This window comes from Herpailurus yagouaroundi, unplaced genomic scaffold, assembly GCF_014898765.1.
Source record: "Herpailurus yagouaroundi ecotype Mexico unplaced genomic scaffold, PumYag 100, whole genome shotgun sequence".
Classification (NCBI taxonomy): domain Eukaryota; kingdom Metazoa; phylum Chordata; class Mammalia; order Carnivora; family Felidae; genus Herpailurus; species Herpailurus yagouaroundi.
Window position 1 is genome coordinate 20,044,033 of NW_024412391.1, and position 15,862 is coordinate 20,059,894.

The 15,862-nt window shown below is 34.7% G+C and overlaps 1 long non-coding RNA gene across 2 annotated transcripts in view; it reads right to left on the reverse strand.

Annotated features, from left to right (window-relative positions):
* LOC121028395 (uncharacterized) overlaps positions 1-15,862 on the reverse strand; it is a 149,316-nt gene that overhangs the window by 65,531 nt on the left and 67,923 nt on the right. The gene's annotated exons all lie outside the window — the stretch shown is intronic.

Consider the following 15,862-nt stretch of genomic DNA (forward strand, 5'->3'; position numbering starts at 1 on the left):
CAGGTCAGGTTGACTGCATGGATATGTTTTCTTAGTTTTGATTTCATTAGGGATGGTACTACTTTTTAGATCCACTTGGAGGTACTAGAGAAATGGAAGGCATCACACACCACTGACAGAAGTATAACTATGGCCTTTTCTCAGAATTTGTGACTCAGGGTTGATCAATGTAAGCTAGTAGGACTAGCAAAAATTAGCAAGTTTTTACAGAATTAACAACCAGGCTGTCAGTACTTCAAAGTGGAGTAACACAACCCTTCCCAACCTGTCTAGATGGATTTTGTGGGTGAACAGACTCTGAGATAATGATAATGATGACAACCAATAATTTGGGACTCAAACTATGCATGTGTCACACACTTCTGTAAGGATGTTATGCAGGCTCTCTTTTAATAATATAACTTAATCCTGCAAGGTAAATGCTATGATTATTCCTTTTCTATAGTAGGAAGCAGAGGTACAATGCCCTCTAAAATGAAAGAGTGGAATGATTCTTCTTGTTCCACTGAAAAGACTTGAAGCTTAAAGCATTGTATAAACAACATGAACAGGGTATGGATGCCACGAGAGAAATGAAAAAATAGAATGGGAACTGAAGTAAAATACTTAAAAATTCCTCCTAAAATAAACCTGAAAGGAAAATAAAAGGATTATTTCACAGTGGAAGATAAATGCAAAATAATCACTATTGTACGACAGCCTGCTCTCATGGAGAAGCACAGGTTTTGGATGAAACAATATATTTACAGATGAATAATTGTTTCAAGATTTACTCTAAAAACTTACTTTAGAATCATAGATATTATCGTCTTCCACAGAATATCACTTGTTGATACTTTCATGAGCTAATGACTCATCCGGATACATTTTATTCTTGACACATTATGAAAGATCTTTTACAATCAATTAGATATGGGTTTCTAATTCTTGACCCATGTGCAGTAACAGCCTGTTGTCAGGTTTTGTTTTTTTTTTTACTTTCCTAATAAATAACAACTCAAGAACAAAAACAACAAAAGTAGCATATGAGCCAAAAAACACAAGATTTACACACACTCCACACTCGGCAAAAGGACTCACCACTCCTAAGATTTTACACCTGGCAGTTTTATATATTCATTTATGCACCTGCCTAGTGTTTAAACACTCCCGTGGGTTAAAAAGACATTTTTACTCTAACATAAAAAAACTGGTCTGATTTTATGAAGGAGGAAGAGGGCAGAGCGGTGGGAAGAACAGTGTCACTTTGTGATCTGGCATACAATGCTGCTTGTTCTTAGCTAGCCAAGGGGACTCTGACTTCAGAGAAAGAAGAATTATCAGTCCAGGTGGTAGGAAGTAAATTCAGAAGGACACCTGAGAATGTCTTGTGCCCCGAAGTCTCATTCAGAAACAACCCAGAGCAAGTGGAAATGGGTTAACCTTTGCTCAGTGAAGTGGGAGCCCCGACTGCTTTCCTGAGACACAGGGTGCAATTGATTCCTACCTGATGCTGCCAAAGACCTTTCCTGGATTTCAATCTCCTATCCTATGGCAGCACTGCTGAGGATGTGATCATCCAAAAACCAGCAGAAATTAGTTTATCCACATTTCTCAAGATTTTTTCCTGAAGTCACCTTAGGGCTTTGGTTTCAATCCTTGATAAATATAGGAGATAAATATATCTATAGGTCCATTATATAACTGTATCTATCCATTATAGATATATGCAATATACTGATATATGCAATGTATACATGAAGGTCGCAATCTCAGATTACAAATGCTTCAGTACTATGATTTTAAAATCACACACATCTGACTAAAGATGAGAAAATGGTTTTGTACCTCCTTCACTTTCCAAAGAAATGGCCACCAATATATTCAGCCAAGTTTGGGAATTTAAAACATAACGACAACAACTGATTTTCTAACACATTTTTTACATACGTGTTAAAGGATGGTTTAACAAAACTTAAACATACCATCTAAAGAAAACAGAAACAATACCACCTCTCTCAAATAAGGAATATAAATAACCCTGACCCATATACTTCCCTTCATTTCCCAATGCATAAAATGTAGATAACTAGAGTTTGGGTCAGTCCTACTTGCCTTGTTAGTAAAGTATAACACACACCCTGGACCATCTGCATAAGATCTCTATGACCAAATCATATTAACCAATATCCACTGAGGACATTACTCATTTGTAGTCTATGTAGCCATATATTATAAACATATGTCTTTGATTTCCAATAGTAGGAATATCTTTTCTGGGTCATTTTCTACTGAGAACTTATACACTAGTTGGCCAGTAGATCCCATGCTGGATAAAGGAACACCATTACTGGGTTAGACTCAAGATTCATAAACAACAGTATTTACTGCCAAAATCAGCTTCGAAAGATCTGCAATGAGGAACCTATTGCTGTGCTGTCCTGAAAAATACCATAGGGTTTAAGGTATCCAAGCTTCTCCTAAGAGCCATTTAGGGTTGTGTCAACCATACAGTTGTTCAGTTCTTTCAGGATTCCTTAATATTTCTCTGTCAGTATCCATTCTTGAAGCAATGGATGATATATATATATATATTTTTTTACCCTTTATTCCATTTTAAGAGAGAGAGACAGAGCATGAGCGGGGTAGGGGTAGAGAGAGAGCAAGACACAGAATCTGAAGCAGGCTCCAGGCTCTGAGCTGTCAGCACAGAGCCCGATGTGGGGCTCGAAATCACAAACCATGAGATCATGACTTGAGCTGAAGTCGGACGCCTAACCAACTGAGCCACCCAGGCGCCCCAAAGCAGTGGAAGATTCTTAACACAAAACACACAAATAAAACATAGTATGCAACTAAGCCTTTAGTGGTAATAATGTCCCTGTCTTTTTCTATGGAAGGGAGTGTCCTAAGAATGGTACTAAAGTTACTTCATCTCCAAAGAAACTTCAATTTTCATAGAAGTCACTAGGCCATCTCTCTTCCTTGCTGTGACTCAATCTCTGGCTTAAATACCTGAGTTTTTAGGAATTCCACAAACCATCTTAATATCTAGATCTCCTTCAAAAACAATGTTTTTCCCTTTGTTCCAGTCTTCCTAGACCTTTGGCTCTTGATTTGCCTTTCCTTTTGGTTCTTTTCATTTCAACTCTATTCTTCTACCTTCTCTGTGGCTTCTAAGTTGAAGTCTTTTGACTTTGTCTCTCCCAGTGCTTTTTCTGTTTTTTAGGGATCTCTCCAAGAAGTGCTCCTCTTAGCCACCATACTGGAAAAATTTATGCTCACATGGAATTAGCTTTTCCGGTACCAGCAACTATTTTATGTACTGGGTACTTATTTTTGAGTATTACAAAGTAGCATGAATAATTAAAGGGAGGCATCAACATTAAGGTTTGTATTTACAGTGATCTTGACTATGAAGTTGGAGACTGATGATAGATCAACTTGTGAAAGCAATATTCTCACTTACAATGTGGCAGTATATTATTATATTATTTTGTAAAGCATGGACTTGGAAAACAGCAAGACCTCTATGTATGCCCATCTGGAGATGTTAACATGTCTAATCTTCAGTTTCTCTCCAACTGTGAAATAGGAATGATAGTATTTATCTCTCACGGCCATTAGTGAGCTTCCCACACCAAATGTTTGACACAAAATAGCATTTAAGTTAGATTAGCCAAAAATAATAATCTCAGCACAGAGAGAGTACACTTAAATAATACATTTAGAAGTAGTAATGCCTAAAACTCATTTGTTGATTTAATCAAAAAGGCTAATTGACTAAAAAGACTAATTGAGAGACATCATGAACTGCTAACTTGTGAGACAGTTTTTATGCAGCAACAGATAACTGAATCATTATTAATGAATTTAAAAATAGTTGAGAAAGTTTTCTCAGGAAAGGATCTAAGTAAATCAGAATGTGCAGCATCTCTGCCTGAAACACCTTTCAGCAGTAGTTGTCCCAAGTATTTTACATCTGTGGTTAGAGAGCTCTAGCTTATGGAAATCTTATAACTATGAAATAAAAAAGATTATCATAGGACTAAAAAGAAAAAAAAAACCCTCCATATCTAAAGATTTATGCTTTTACAATGTCTCTTATTAGAAGTCATAGCATGTGTGATAGTATCACCAAAACTGCAGTCCTTATTGGGCTTGACAGCTAAATACCAGTGTGTCCCTTTGGGATCTGTTATAATTCCACTTAAAAACTGTAAGGTGCTTATCAGCAGACCTTAGTTTAACAGTGTTTTTTTTCTGTTTTTTTTTTTTAAGTGACTTTCTCTGAGTTTAGCTTGAAGTGATACTTTATGAATTTTGTGGTTGTTTGGTCTTTATAGAGAGAGAGATTGAGAGCGATGCAGACAGAGACAGAGACAGACATAAATCACTAAAGGTTCGCTTCATAATGTCTCTAATCGTCTAATCTCCTGGAATTATAATTAGGAAAAACAGTTATTCTTAAAGAGAAATGAAGCTGAGATAAAGCTGAATGCAGTTGTTAGAAGTGAGGGAGTTATCTGCTCGTTTTTAACTGTTCTAACTATGGTTCTCAATGACAGGTACGGTGAAAGGCAAAACATCAAAATAAGTTAAGGGAGAATACATTCAGTCCAATTTAAAATATCCGTATTAATGGTGGCACTATATACAGAAGATATTCAAGATGCCTTTTACTATGTAACAAGGCTTTTGGCTTTTGTCTGAACCTGAGAGATTTCACTGAGTTGACCTTAGTTAATAATTTCCACCATTTTTTTTTTCAAACTGACTAGGAGACTTTGCCAACAGTGAGGGTGTCAAAAATATTATAGACCATGATTTTCTTTTAATATAAATTGAGTAAAATTAATTTATTTTGATGGACAGTTGATGAATTTTGATGAGTGCACAGTCTTGTTATCTTTTACTACCATCAAGATACAAAAAATTCCCTCATGTTGTTCCTTTGTAGTACACTCTCCCCACTACTCTCAGCCCAGGAAACATTGTTCTGTTCGCCATCCCTATAGTTTTGCTTTTTACAGAAGAGACCATGAATTTTAATCACACATCTTTTATCACATACAGATGATCAGTATTTAATGAGATAAAACAATATTTTTCACAAGTGCTGAGTTGCCTTTGGAGGAAAAATTTTCCTTTGTAGCTTCACCAAGCTGTGAGTTTTAGGTTAGAGTTGAAAAACCTTTATCGGGGATTAATTATTCTTTAAAATAAAAGAATCCTCTTACTCTGCAATAGAAGATTTGGAGGGGGTGGTACATGAAAGAAGTCACTAACAGCTAAAGGAAACCAGGGCCAGGGAGGTGTTCATGCTTTAACATAGGCCATCTACCAGTTCCCTATGAATTTCACCTTTCCTCATTTTAAAGAAGAAAAAGGAAAAACTAAAGGAAAAGAAGAACAATAAGAGAAAGCAAAACAAGAATATAATATACGATGTGTTCATTCATGGATTCAATAAGAATTTAGTGAAACATTTACTATATAATATCAAGGGTTTTTCTAATTTCTTGGAAGAAAGCAATAAATTTAGAGAAATAGATATCTCATGGAGTTGCCTTTTCTTTTCTCAGTATCAGCCATTTACTTTACATTATTCTATTTTATATTTTAGTGGTCAGCTAATGATTTGGGCAGATAATGTGCTCAAAACCCTCAGACCCTATGTGTCTACTGGAGAGTTCATTTAAACCTCAGCCAGTTTTCCAATCTGTCTTGGCTTTAACTATACACCAGAATTTCTCAGTTCTCCTTGCATATGTGTGTAGTTTTCTGTACCAGCCAGGTTTGGATGGCTTATGTATGTACTTCTCAAGTTTAAGCATTCCTCATTAAACTTCAGGCAGGTCTGACCCAACTGTGACTGCAACTTATGGCTAGCAGATATATGAGTTTCATCTCTGTTTCCTAAAAGCTGGCAAATTTTACTGATATTGTCACTAATGTTAGTTTTCCACTTATTGGCTCCAAATAGAATCTACTCCCTTTACCAACATGATTGCTCATTTTCATGGCCAGTCCACCCTGGTAACATTCTAATTGCCTCAGAGGGGCAGGGTTGACTGAAGCAGTATCAGGAAAAAACAGAATAGACTTCAGTACTCTTCCCAAAACTGCTGGCAGTTTCTAAAAATGCATGCCTCTCAATTTATTTGTTTGATCATTTCCAGAGAACACAATAAGGCTGTTTTCAACTATTCTGCCTAATTTTATACTTTTTAATTTCCAGGAAAGAATTTGCCAACTTTTAAAAATTACTCTACGTTGAAGTCTCCCCTTGCTCTTCCCTAGTTTCTTTTACTACCCCTGAAAAAGTTATGGTGGATAGGCTAAAACATATTTTTTTCATATTTCCCACTAAAGCAAGTCACATAAATTCTCCATTTTTCAAAATTCTTGCTGTGCTTTACAAATGATGCTTTTTAAAATGGTGGTCAATATAAAAAAGTGAGTACTGTTGGAAGAAATTGTTGACGTCTTTAGAGCTGCACCGACAGTCTCAATAAATTTTTTTTCTACAGTTATGCAGCAAGGACACCTGTTGCAGTAATAATTTTTTAAAATTCCTATTTATTTATTGGTAGCATAGAGTAAAAATAACTAAGACATAAGAATCAGCTTATAGCAAATATTTACTTCCATATTTGTTTGTTTATTTTCTGATAAAGTCATCCAGAACTTTGTATTCCTTCATTATGCATTTCAATCTGAGGTGTCCGTTTTGCTCTGACAATGGATAATCATGATACCTGCCTTATAATGATTATTTGCTAAGTTAGTTTTCTCTGAATAGTTTTATTTATGTTTTGAAAATAATATATGATTTTCATTATATTAATCCCTCATTTAAAGTCATCCTTGTTTACTGAATCCAATATTTTACGCTTTGTGCTGTCTTAAATTCATTTGCTTACCAGCTGCAAATTTATTAATGAATTTTAAATTTATTAAGTTGACTCCAATGACAAAATTTATGCAAATCAAAAAATTACCAGTATATTTTCAGTATTATTTAGGGCATTATTATTTAGGGCAATATTATAAGAATCATCTGAGGCTAAAATTAACAACTCAGACAACAACAGATATTGGCAAGGATGCGGAGAAAGAGGAACACTTTTACACTGCTAGTGGAATACAAACTGTTGCAGCTACTCTGGAAAAAAGTATGGAGGTTTCTCAAAAAATTAAAAATAGAGCTCCCTCTGACCCACAATTGCACTACTAGATATTTATCCAAAGGATACAAAAGTGCTTATCTGAAGAGGCATATGCACCCCAATGTTTATAGCAACACTATCAACAATAGCCAAATTGTGGAAAGAGCCCAAATGTCCATCGACTGATGAATGGATAAAGAAGATGTGGTGTGTACACACACACACACACACACACACACACACACACACAAACACACACCACACAGGGGAATATTATTCGACAATGAAAAAGAAAATCTTGCCATTTGCAACAATATGGATGGAACTAGAATGTGTTATGCTAAGTGAAAGAAGTCAGAGAAAGACAAACATCATATGATTTCACTCATATGTGGAATTTAAGAAACAAAACAGATGAACATAGGGGAAGGGAAGCAAAAATAAGATAAAAAAAGAGGGGGAGGCAAGCCATAAGAGACTCTTAAATACAGAGAACAAACTGAGGGTTGCTGGGAGGGGTGTTGGGTGGAGGGATGAGTTAAATGGGTGAAGGGCATTAAGGAGGGCACTTGTTGGGATGAGCACTGGGATATATAAGTGATGATTCACTAAATTCTACTCCTGAAATTATTATTATACTATATTAAATAACTTGGATTTAAATAAAATTTAAAAAAATCATCTGAGACTAAGAGCTAGGGATATGTAATTGGGAAGCAAATCAATCTTGCTAGGGGAATGTAATTTGAAATATCCTGAGGCACACTAATTAAAACAGAGGATACTCTTTTCTTCATGATGCAGAGTGAACTAAGAAAACTAATAAACATGTTGTATGTGTGTGTACACATTTATATTTACATATGTGTGTGTACCTATGTATGCATTAGCAAGGCTTACCAAAGGAAAAAAATTAAAGGCTCAACTAAGATAACTAATAAATGTTATACATGTATGTGTATATACATATACATGGATGTCTTAATTTGCAACCAAAAAATCGCAAAAAAATTTTGAAAAAAATTTGTGCCAAACCCTCCTCTATATTACAACTTGTAAAAATAATAATAAGGTCAGGAAAAATTTAAGACAATAGGAAGATAATAATGAAAGGTACTTAAGAAAAGAGGTCACCTGGGTGACTCAGTCATTTAAGCGTCCATGTCTGGATTTTGGCTCAGGTCATGATCTCACTGCTCCTGGAATCAAGTCCCACATTAGACTCTGCACTGACAGCATGGAGCCTACTTGGGGTTCTCGCTCACCATCTCTCTCTTTCTTTCAAAATAAATAAATAAATATTTTTTTAAGAGAAGAAGAAAATAAGATGGCTTGTATATGCTTACGCTAAAATGAAAACTAAAAAAGTTGGTTGCATCAATTATAGTGCCCCTCCACTGAGCAAAATAACACAATTGGAGAATCAAGTTCTCACAAAAGAAATGGAAACTAAAATGTAAATGTTTCGGGAAAAGTGAAAAAGACAAAAATGGGTTAAAAATCTTAAAATTAGGATAAGAACAAAACAAAACACTTTATTAAAACTTCTAAACGGGAATACATCATTTTTCCAGAATATGTTTGGCCACAATACTTTCAGAAGCTTTCAAAGATACAAGTTTGCAAACCAGACCTAGTATTATTAGAAAAGTTAGCATCTACCTCTTCAGTAAATAAAACTTTGAAACCAAGATGAAAAAATATTATCTTAGTTAACTTTGCCCTACATAGAGTTTTACAATGGTTACTTTTTGTATACTTTTAATGTTACTTTTCTGTAAAGTATAAAGCCTTATTCATCTGATTCAATTAGCATATCTTTGATGTCACTGATCCTTACTCTGCAGGATAAGATAGCTTAGATCAGGGGTCGGCCAGAATTCTCTGTAAAGAGCCAGTGAGTAAATATTTTAGACTTTGTAGGTAAACAGGGAAAAATGAGCAACTGTTCTCACTCAAAAGCTGACAGCGTTTTTAAAAATGTACATTACATTTGAAAATGTAAAAACTACTCTTCACACACATATGCTACAAAAAGAAGTGGCAGGCCAAAGTTTGCTGACCTCTGAACTAGATCTGTTTGAAATATACTATGACAGAGGGCAAGGAAGTCAATACCTGAAAGGTATTGCAAAATATTAAACCTATATTGTTGTCTGCAATATGAACTGTTTCTGATTGTCTTTTCTGATCAGAGTAGAAAAGAATGCATTCCTCAATACATCTGCCAAATGCAATGTCAAATTGCTCTAACCAAGATATCACATCTGGAACGGCAGTTGCAATTAAGGCTACTACTTGATAGAGTATGTAGAAGTCTACTTTCATCCTCCAAGATCTATATGACTTCTGCAGTGGCCATAATGATGTATTAAATGGAGAAAAAAATGGAGGTCTGATGGGGACTATTTTCCCTGCATCTTTAGATCTTTCAGGAAAGAAAGATCTAATCTCCTCCATGCTTCTCCCTACAATATTATTTTTGATTTATTACCTTGGCTAGGGAAGAGGGATAGTTTTAGAGGTTCCCCCTTGGCCTTCCCAAGCATGATAGCTCATCTCCACAACTTAGGTACCAAGTGTATCAAAAACAAATATACATTCTGGGATTGCATCAATACTAACACATGAGTGTATGTATCTTTTGGGTGGTTTATAATAAGCTTAACATAGGCCAGGATTCAATCTATAGCTGAAACTCACATGCTTCCATTATAATAGGTAGCCATGATGACACTTTGGTCTCTGGGTTTCAACTTGGACCCTGTATGTAGAGGTCCCTGAAATGTTTGGGTATTTCTCCTTCCCCAGTGTACAGTTACCCAAGTTAATGGCCACAGAGATCTTTGGGGAAAAGCTGAGGAAATCATTACCATTTATAATTACTGAGGTATTACAGGTTCCTTTTCCCTGGAGAAAAGGCTTCCTCTTCATTCAGTGAGTTCCCAATGTGAAAACTATCTTAGGAAAGGAAACTGGGAAAGAGAAAGTGATATTTTATTGGAGCAACTCCCCTCAGGCTCCTGAAATCCCATCACTGATATCTTCCTACAGTGTAAGATTAGGTGTACTCTTGTTGGATGGCCATATCTTTTTTCCCTTGACTACTGTGTTCTATCAATCATTTTCACAACTTTTCTGTGAGTCTGCCCCATTGGCTGGCACCCTGATCCTTTCTTTCTCTACACAATGGTGCCCACAAAGCTTCCATTAATTAAGCACTGTCCCCTGGCCTCTAAAGATTCCAAGTTCTATTATTCTCATTACTTTCAGTGAGCCTAGGTATGTCACAGCCTCTACTACCACCAGCCCTGGATTACGAACAAAAGACATCAGGGCATATTTTAAGTGAGTGATGCTGAAGCAAGTCCCTCTCACTGGCTTTCTACCAGTCTTGTTTTTCTCAAGTTCTGATGCACACGTCAAACCTCTGTCAATTAATCAATATATGTCTATCTACATACTTCTCTTCCACAATCAGGTATATTGCCTGCAGTCTTACCCATTAAAAGATTCTCCTTCCTTCACAACCACATTCTGAATGGATCTGAACTACAGCAGTATTTCTCTTCTGCCTGATTCTAACATATCATGCACACCTGTTGTAAACCAGGCTTCCTATCTTTCTCTGTCAACCTGTCAAAGTACATCTCATGATAACATGTGTAGATAGAACAATGGTGAAAAACACAGCAGGAATAAGTACTACAGAAGATTGTGACAGAAGCTGATGTATTTTTTTTTTACTTATAAGGAGGTTATCATTGTGTTTTTTACACATTATGAACAGCCCAACACAAGAATCCCAGCATGAGACCTTGAATAGCCAAAGCAATCTTGAAAAAGAAAAACAAAACTGGAGGTATCACAATTTTAGATTTCAAGTTATATCACAAAGTGGTAGTATAAAAATAGCATGGAACTTGCATAAAAATAGACATATACCAATGAAATAGAATAGAAAACCCAGAAATAAAACCACAGTTATACAGACAATTAATATTCAACAAAGAAGGAATGAATATGCAATGGAAAAAAGACATCTCTTCAACAGATGGTGTTAGGAAAACTGGACACCTACATTCAAAAGAATGAAACTGGACCACTTTCTTATATACACAAAAATAAACTCAAAATGAATTAAAGACTTACATTTGAGATTTGAAACCACAAAAATCCTAGAAGAGAACACAGTAATCTCTCTGATATCAGCCATGGCAACATTTTTCTAGGTATGTCTACTGAGGGAAGGGAAGTAAATGCAAAAATAAGCTCTTGTGACTACATCAAAATAAAAAGTTTCTGCACAGTGAAGGAAACAACCAACAAAACTAGAAGGCAACCTATCGAATGGGAGAAGATATGTGCAAATGACATATCTAACAAAGGGCTAGTATCCAAAATATATAAACAATTGATACAACTCAACACCCAAAAACCAAATAACCTGATTTAAAAATGGGCAGAAGACATAAACAGACATTTCCCAAAGACATACAGATGGCCAACAGACACATGAAAAGATGTTCAACATCAGTCATCATCAGCAAATCAAAATTACAATGAGCTATCACCTGTCAGAATGGCTAAAATCAACAACACAAGAAACAACAAGTGTTGGCTAGGTTGTGGAGAAAAAGAAAACCTCTTGTACTGCTGGTAGAATTGCAAACTGGTGCAGCCATTGTGGAAAACCATGTGGACATTCCTTTCAAAATTAGAAACAGAACTAACTTATGATCCAGGAATCACAGTATTTGGTATTTACCCCTCCAAATTCAAAACTAATTTCAAGAGATACATGCATGCCTATGTTTATTGCAGCATTATTTATAGTAGCCAAACTATGGAAGCAGCCCAAGTATCCACTGATATATGGAGAAAGAAGATGTAATATATATAAACAATGGAATATTATTCAGCCATAAAAAAAGAATGAAATCTTGCCATTTGCAACAACATGGATAGAACTAGAGAGTATAACATTGAGTGAAATAAGTCAGTCAGAGGAAGAGAAATACCATATGATTTCACTCATATGTGGAATTTAAGCCAAAAAAAAAAAAAAAAGCAAAGAAGGAAAGAAGAGAGAGAGAAACAAACCAAGAAACAGACTCTCAACTATAGACAACAAATTGATGGTTACCAGAGGGGAGGTCAGTGGAGGCATGGGTGAAATAACAAATGGAGATTAAAGAGTAATTTAACATGATGAATAAATAAATAAATATAATAAAAAATACTTCAAAAATGTTTTTAAAAAAAGGAATCACAGCATGAGTACTGTTCTCTGGGACTATTTCTGAAAGCAGAACTTGACAGGAACTCGGGGTATAACTAGAAAACAGAAATCAACTTGAGTATTAAAATAGACTCACTCTAACCTAGGGAATTGGTTGTATATATTATGGAAACATTGGGAACCAAGCAAGGGACATAGGAGCATATCCATCAATAAATCCAATTACCTGAACTGTCATTGAACTTAGATTTTTTTTTTTATCCATTTTCAGGAATATTATATAGGCTTATTTAGAACATTTTTAAGTGGACTTTCTGATAATATTTCAAGATTTTACAGATTTTTATGCCTTGTCTCATAAAGCAATGACTCAAAATGTTGATTTCTAAGGAATTCCATTGGAAAACATATTTAACATCAGGTTTCTTCTTTACGAATGTCTAATCTTAATTATTAGTATATATTTATCTCTGGATAAGTCCCAAACTTACAGAATTGACTTTATCTGACAAAATCAGTCTGAAAAAACTGGTGTCAGCTGACTAACAGAAAGAAAAAACATATTAACTATTCATCTCAAACTCCTATTCCACATGTCTGTTATTTGCATACAACTTTAAATTCAAATTTAGCATACCATTTGCAAAATTGGCTATTTGGACCTTTTTACATTCAAACCAGTTGTAAGCTATTATTAATGCATTTACAGCACACTAGCTAACAATGGCACCTTGATAAATTGTAATCGGCATTAGCTAATTTTCTTTTGTAAGAGCTGTAACTTCTATAAACCTATGGATATTGATCATTAGCACAATGGTCCATGTCACAAGCATCTCCATTTATCACGACCTCATTTTCATTAATGGCAATAGTAAACACTTTAATTCACTTCCTCAAGTCAACAGGATGTGATAGAGCTTTGTAAATAAATTCAAGGTTTTAGAGGAAAGTGAGAAGTATTTTATACCTACTCTAACGGTTACACAAAATCTTACATGTTATATGAGGCATCATTCACAGGAAGGATATCACAATGTATGCTAGATATTTAAAGAAGCCATTTCAACCTTTAAAATTGATGGTTCCCTTTTAATGGTACCTACAAATATGTTATAAATAAAGCATTTTTTCCCTAAATGTAAACTGATTGCAAAGCATATGTGTCACATCTTGGAATAACCCTTTCCAATCCACAGTGTGAATAAACTCATATTAAGAATGATTTTTTTTCCATAGGAAGTGTTTTTTTTTTTTTTTCATCACGGGTAATCCGAGAATGTTAAATCATTTCAGTACATACATCTCAGATGTCTGTAGAGAGGGAGGCTTCTGCTAAGAGTATTAGAAAAGGAATTGTATTTCCTTTCACCACTGAAGAGAAGGGAGGAAAATAGAATATGGTTTATGGTAAAAAAAAAAAAATTAGAAGCCCATATCTAGGTACACCTCAGAACTATCATTTTTATTCCTATCACAGTGCTTATTATTATGTGATATACTGTTAGCAACAACTGATGAAAATACTATGCTATGATAGCCTGATAACTAAGATACGGTTTATACCCAAAAGGAAGCATAGTTACAGAGAGAGGTTTTAAAATGAGTATGTTCACATGCACTCAGTTTTAGAGACATCTTTATTTTACCTGTCTTCCATCTAGAATATTTATGGAAATTTAGTTCATGGTTCACCACACCTTGAAATTGTTTAAATTCCACAACTGACCTGACAGAATCCAAGATTGGAAAAGCAGGAATAGGAAAGAGAAATGCATGATACAATAAGCAATATGCCTGACTAGAAAATTCACTACAGCCTCCCTATTCAGATAAAATTGGTAAATGCAGCATTGACATTAGGTAATTTTTATATTTTCATATATTCTTAACTTTGATCGCGAAGTAACTGCTATTGAATATAATGACAATATTCATAAGTAAACAAAAACTTTCTTACTGTTTTTCATCTATGCATATGTGTACTATAATGGATAGGCTATATAGAATGATAGCTAACTGCATGGATCCTGGAAGCCGACTAACTTCAACCACTTACACGATTTTGAGCAAGTTACTTATCCTCTATTGACTATTTTTCTCAAATGCAAAATGGGGATAGTGATATACTTACCTTATAGGTTTGTTATGGGGATTACATGAGTTAATATATCTGAAGCCCTTAAGAAATGCCAAAAATGTAAAAGGAACACTGAGTGTACAAACGTTACTACTTTCTCTTACGTGTATCTCTGGGAAATTACATGACTGAGGTTTGCTTGTGTTGATCAAAAGAAAGCAGTACCTTTGATCATGAATCCATCTGTATACACAAAGCACTTGATATGCTGTTAAATATTAATTTGGATATAAATATAGAAAACAGGTTGGTGGTTGGTTGTTTGAAGCAGGGGGTAGGAGGTAGGTGAAATGGGTGAAGTGAGTCAAAAGGTACAAAATTACCAGGTAATAAGTCATGGGTACACAATGTACAGCAGGGTAACTATAATACTGTATTGCATATTTGAGAGTAGCTAGCAGAGCAAATCTTGAAAGTTCTCATCACAAGAAAAAAATTGTGTAACTATATTGTGATGGATGGTAACTGGGGGGATGTTAATTACTGTAGTGATCATTTTGCAAAATATACAAATATTGAATCATCACACTGAATAATTGAAGTTAATATAATGTTATATCAACTATACCATCATAAAAATTTAGTATATTCATTTTAGCTATTACTTTAGTAAGTTTTGGTGTCACCTGTTTTATTTTATTATATTCATCAATTATTTGGTATATTATGATGTGAATGCTCTGGAAAGAGAAATATTACATATATGAGGTTTTTATATAATGACCTTTCAGGATCTTCTAGTGAAATGACTTATTTCATAATGTGTCTTCTCTAATTTATGAGACCAAACTTTGTTTCAGATGACAAATTAGATGTAGGGAAAAACTAGGTGTCTAAGCTCTTCATGAAATCCACGGTCCTAAGTATATCCAATGATTACTGAGCCACATTTGTTTGGTTTTGGGGGCAGGATATGAGCATAATGACATAATGATAAAAACATTTTTAAAAGTTTATTTTATTCATGAATATGCTCAATAGTGTAAAATTCAGCAGTTTCTTGAAAAGAACAAATACAAGTAAATCACTCTATGTGATCACTTTTTCTCAAACATGTGGAGCATCTACTAATCTGGGGGTACAATATTTTGCTTTTACATGATTGTAATTTCCTGCGTTGTGTTTAATTTTGTTCTAATATAGTTTGGCACATAACTGATGTCAAATTTCAGTTATTTTTATAGAAAATAAGACAATGTATTCTCATTAACAAAGTCATTTCTTTTGTCATAATATTCTATCAGAGAACAGTATTTGGCCCTCTTTTAGTCTCAATATGACACTGGATTGTCTTCACCATTTAAAACCTCTTAGTGAATACCATTCACT